We start from the raw sequence: 6,000 nt of genomic DNA, 5'->3' as shown, positions 1-6,000 counted from the left end.
TTTATGTTTTCAGTAGGTTATACGGTCTTGTTATTTAATAATTTCTCTGGGAGTTAAAGCGGTACAAGGACCAAGATGCGGTTCCTAAAGTGAGTTTAGGAAGGAATTGCTTGAGCAGATTCACAGATAAAGATCACAGAAAGCATCTGATGAGTATACCTAGAAAGAAATTATTTAATTTATACTAAAATATCTAAAGTTTTGTAACAGTTATTGAGCAACAGACATTTCAACAAGCTGAAACAAGTCTGTAAGAGAACTGTTTTAGACATACCTCCATTGAGTAGCAGTATCAATTTAAAAATCACTAGGTTCACATCAGAAAACAGCATGAACAAGCATGCACATTTATTCCCAGACAGAAAGTAGAATATATTCTAGCGTCTTTACAGAAGTGTAATTAAAGCAACACAAGAATTAAACTAAGTCTTGTTTAACAGTCAATAACCCTGTTGTAACTAGAGCTGGCCAAAGCTTCTCAACTATTTAGTATTTCCAGAAAGAACAGCTTAGAAGCACAACAGACTGAATGATTAAGCTTCACAAATATTTGCAAAATAAAAGTATTCTTACGTCTTACATAGTTGCTCTTCACAGACACAGAGAAGTTCAAAGTAAAGAGAACTCTACAACTCCAAAAAGCCATTAAACCAGAAAAAAAAAAGGAAAGCTTTTTTTTTTTTTTTTTTTTTTTATCAGCAACAGAACCAGTTCATCAGACAGAGCCCAGAACTTCCCAGAACACGTAGAACGATGAACACAGCAATCCCAAATCAGAATCATAAACAGGAAACTCATGGACTATACAAGTCCTAAAGCTATGATAAAACCCAATAGTGTAGTGTCAGTGACTTGTTTATTTTTATTTTTAAGATACATCCCCCTTCAAATCAAGCCCAGGCATCACATCAATATTTTCACATCGTACAGCATTCAAACAATGTAATAACAGGTCAATTTATTAAGAAGTTCTTTAAAAAGCTTACAGCTTAACAGAAGTTGCAACACCATAAATTTAGTCTTTCTAAATCAATACTGAAGTCCTTACAAACTGCATAAACTCCCCCTATTGCAGGCATTTCTTATGTAGTCCCACAATTACGTAATTAGCACATTAATATCTTTCACCTTTGTAGTTCTATTTCACTTTGTCACTTCTCACACTTGAAGCAGATTTTTTAAATTTCTGCCATTTATCTTTCAAAGCGTTTGTGACATTTGCTTCCTAGCTTTAGGTGGTCTATATGATGCATTATTGAAGAAATTAAAACCTCCGTTATATCCTGTGTGGTTTTAATACAACTCATTAGCTGGCTAAATGATCATTTTTCACCCTGCTTCATCCTCTCACAAAGGCCTTTATCACCACTGGTGTCTTGTATGGGTGCAGCAAAGCAGGGACAGTGGTCCCCACAACTGCAAGAACACGCAGAAACCAAAGCTTTTGCCCACACTTCACAGAAGCTGCAGACTATTTGGGTTTAATGCATGTTAAGGAGATTATCAAAGCTAAGATTTTCTTAAAAATCACAAAGTGTGTCACTGTACCCTAATAACCTATTTTGAAAGCAGACTTAATGGGGGGTCAAATGAGTTTACCAGAGTCAAATTAGACATAGGAACATCCCCATCCCAAAATAGTGGCCATACACCTGCTCTCCTCCTGCTGTACCCCACAGCCTTCAGCCTCAGCAGCACGTACCTGTGTGTCACCCGCAGCTCCAGGCGTCCTGCCGGGTGCCACCTCCTCATTCAAGCACTGGCAAGCAGCCAGTTCCTGCCTCAGCAACCCTAGCACATTTGCAGTTGATATTCCTTGATTATAATCCTGACAGCTAAACAAGACCACTTTGGTGTGAATCCGCACCCCGGGATGATTCCTTTGCTCGGTAACTTGCTGCAGAAGTCTATCTGGCAGTGCACTTCATGCTTACCTACAGGTGTCAGAAAAGGAGAATGGAAGCCAAAATGGTGCTCTGGTTTGGCGTGAGATTTGTACAGCAATGCAGTTTTCTCAGCGCTACCCATCCAGCCTGTGGCTCACTTCCACTCCTGCGGCAGCCCTGCAGGTGTCATCCTGGCAAAGAGCAGTGCTGAACGTCTTCCTGTTGTGTTCTGCAACGGGGCTCTTCTTTTCCTCTGCATGAGTCAGGGTGTCATCCTCCCAAACAGAAATGTCTGCACAAGGGCACGGGACACCACCTTCCTCCCGGAGACTCAAGGTTTCCACAGTAACTGGAAGAATTTAAAAAACATCTTAATGTGCTCAGGCTCGCCCAAGACTAATAAAAGCCAACAAGAATCCCAAAACCGAGGAGAAAACAACGTTTTGTCACTGTTGGCACACAGACCAGAACCGGACAATATCCTGTTGTTCTTTCTCTCTGTTTTTCCCCATAGCAGCAGCAGCATCAAGAAGAGAGAGACAAAGGGCCAGGGAAACAGCTAGCACGCGCAGACACAGATGTTGAATACGATGGGCACCATACACAGCCACGCTCCGTGGCGTGTAAGCGCCCCAGAGCTTTATGAACATTTAGATATATTTTACTGAGTGTAACACGCAATTTGTCCCACCATTGCTATGCATTAAAAAGTATTGAAAGTAGCCCTGTGTTTTACTTATACTAATTCTGTAGGAAGTGTAGAACATTCTCCTGAATGAAAACAAAAGGATCTCCCCTTTCCATTGACAGGAGATGAGCACCATCAGCTTAATAACAGACTAAACACATCTGTTCTCCACAGTTGCCCTACAGACTCAAGGTCTGGTCATGAGATCCCTTTCTGAGGGATGTTGGCCTCTCTGAGATCCCCCTGCTCTGTGCCTGGAATGTGTGTGTTATGCTGGCTTTGCTTGTTTTACTGATATGGTGCTAAAATCCTGAAATGGCCGTATGGGTATGCATCTGAATGGCAAGGTATGGAAATAATAATAAAAAAAAAAGACAGTGGAACTTGTAGATAACAATTAGTTTAATTAGCTTTGAGCATGGTGTGAAACTCGAGGTGCCTCCAAGTCACCTCGCTCCACCACAGGTGAAGATTTCAACCAAGCACACCAGAACTCTTTGGAAGGCCCTCGGAGCCGCGCAGTTACAACGCTGCTCTAGAGGCGCGGAGCTGCGCGGGGACAGCCCCTCATCAGCTAATTGCAGGCCCCTCATCAGCTAATTGCAGGCCCGTAATTACGCGCAGGGCCGAACCACCGCAGCGCCTGAGGGGGGCCGTGGCGCAGCACCCCCCGGATTTCCTTGTCGCCCCCCCGCCTTCAGGGAGCGTTGGTGCAGCCCCAGGCACGGACGCCTCCCCTCCAATGAGCGCCGCCGAGCGGCCGAGCCGCGGACCTATCGGGTGCGAGCTGGGCGCTCCCCGCCCAATGGGCGCGAGGCTCCCCGCGCCGCGCGCTCCCGAGGGGCGCGCGGGCGGAGGGGGGGGGGGGGAGGCGTGTGGTGCACGAGCACCACCCAGGGGCCGCAGGGGCTGGTAGTAACGGCCTGAAATGGCCGTTTAAATTTGAGGGCGGTTTAACTGAACGTTGGGGTGCGGGCACAGCACTCCCAGCAGGACGGAGTTTATTAAGTTACAATTAGGCTACTTGGATTTAATGGGATTTTAAAAATGCTTACTCCTGCAGGTCAGGGCGCTGGAAAACCAAGCTCAAAATTAAAATAAAGGGGGAAGAGTGGTGCTGCAAAGCAAACAGCAGGTGGCAGAAGGCATCTACCAAAGCACAGTTGGTGATAAATCAACGAGGGAACTGACGTGAAGGAATCCCAACAGCACAGTTAAAGGAACAACCTTCATATTATTTATGCTCTTATCACACAGCCTAAAAACAGATCAAGTATTCTGTTGCCATTTTCCACAAGGAAGCATATGTCTTATGAACGTGGCAGAGTTACCACTGCCAGCGAAAAAGCCAGATTTCACTGAATTAAAAAATTACCTAATGTGAACCTGAATGGTGATGGGAGGGGGTACCCGAATTAAGTATCCAGGTTAACAATACTAATGAGAGAAGCCCAGGAAACCAAGATTCCCCGATCAGCACTGATAATCCACGTATTAATCCACTCGGAAAGCAGAAATTCAAAGCAATACTGCACATACAAGTATTAATTCCACCACAGTGACTTGATAACTCAAAAGTAAGTCGTATACCAAGTATGAAACAGTACAATTAGATTGTTTTAGACCTCTAATTTTATCTGTTTCTCTAAGCAATACGTTTAGCTATACTTCTTCACCTGGATAAAAAAAAAAAATAAAAAAAAAATCAATACGAAAGTGTCCAATACTACGTTTATCTAATTGATAAATCAGTTTTTACTAAAGCCAAGCAAGACTAAATGCATACAACAATAAGATTACTCAATTTAGCTGTAAATGCATTAGATGCCAGTACACTGTAGTTATATTAATCCAACATTTACTTTTTATGCATTAAAACATAAGAGTATCATTTGAAAGACTAGTATCTAATGGAGATAACAAATCATAGTTTTAACTGGCATAATTAAGAGTTCATTGAATTAATAAAGATGTTATATAACCTGCTCAAACTTTCCCCAATTTGTTTTCCCCCATTTAATTTTAATAAAATCTCTATCTAAAAGTTTTTTATTCATACAAGAACAGAACTTTCTACAATTTTAAGGTAAAACTACCAACTATATTTTCACATGTATTTGCCTGAGGAATCAAACACTGCAAGCTTCATTTGCTCAGGAATTCCAAAGAAATGCTGTAGCATGCAATTGCAAAAGCATCAATTTCTGTGCTTAGAATTCTCATTTTCAGTAACAGTGGACATGATTTTTTTTTGAAAACAAACAAAAAACTTCAAAGAACAAACAAGCAAACTACAGAAGAAAACAAACAAACAAACAAACAAAAAAACAGAAAACAAGAGACTACAGCTTGAAACACTAAATTGGATACTACATGAGGCAACAGAAAACAAGAAATATTAAAGGAAATTAATTCAGATTAGTATACTTCATGGAGGCATCTAATTCCATATTATACTTTAATAAGAATAGTTCAAATTCCTAGATTCTAGTTTTGAAGTTACGTTACAAAATAATAATAATAAAAAAATAAACAGTATTTATGTACATTCTGCTCCAAAAATGGACTGCAGAAATTCTTTACATTTCTTTTAGAAATACACATAAACCACAGCACAGGTCAACAATCCACTGGCAATTAAGACAAGACAAAATCAACTTAAAGAAAATACATCTGCGGAAAGTTTTAATCTATTACTACTTCAGCAACAGCATTTCAGTGTTGCTTCAGACTACTTTAAGGAATTTGTTCTTGCTCCAAAACATCATTGCAGTTGACTTCATGTTGAATGACCACTTGTTACAGTAGGTCTTTCACAGAAAAAGATGAATATTAGCAGTGGGAAATTAGGACTTCAGAAAGTTATGAGTCTAGGCATGTATACAACGTGTAAATCATCTAAAACTGAAGAAAACCACCCCTCTGATGCCCTACCATACATGCTTTGTAGAAAGTTTCACACAGCCTACCCTTCGTCTTACTTCAATGCGTGCCATTTACATTACTACTTAAAAATAACAGACACAGCACAATAGTTTGTTAGACTATTTGACCAAACAGTTTAAAGCTTTTTTGCCAGTCTAAACCAGGTGTGTGTTCCTTTGAATGGGAATTCACACTGAGTGCTGCAAGTAATTAAACTCAGAGAGATGGATATCAACCTCCATACAATATTTATCATCAGTATTCACTAATAGTTTGTTATGCTGCCCTCACACAGATTATCTCACATAACCCCAAAGCACACTTGAATAATTTGTTTAGAAAAAAAGTTAAATGCAGTAGTTTTTCCTACAGACAACTAAATTTCACATGAAGTAGAAGTTGTTTAGTTTTGTTTATGCTTCAATAGCAATAAAAGGGGGGGAAGGGGAAAAAGTGGGTGTGGTGGGAAGGGGGCTACACACACATTCTCATTATGAAGAC

The sequence above is a fragment of the Netta rufina genome (assembly GCF_964035555.1).
Source record: "Netta rufina genome assembly, chromosome: 11".
NCBI lineage: Eukaryota > Metazoa > Chordata > Aves > Anseriformes > Anatidae > Netta > Netta rufina.
This window is presented reverse-complemented; position numbering follows the sequence as displayed.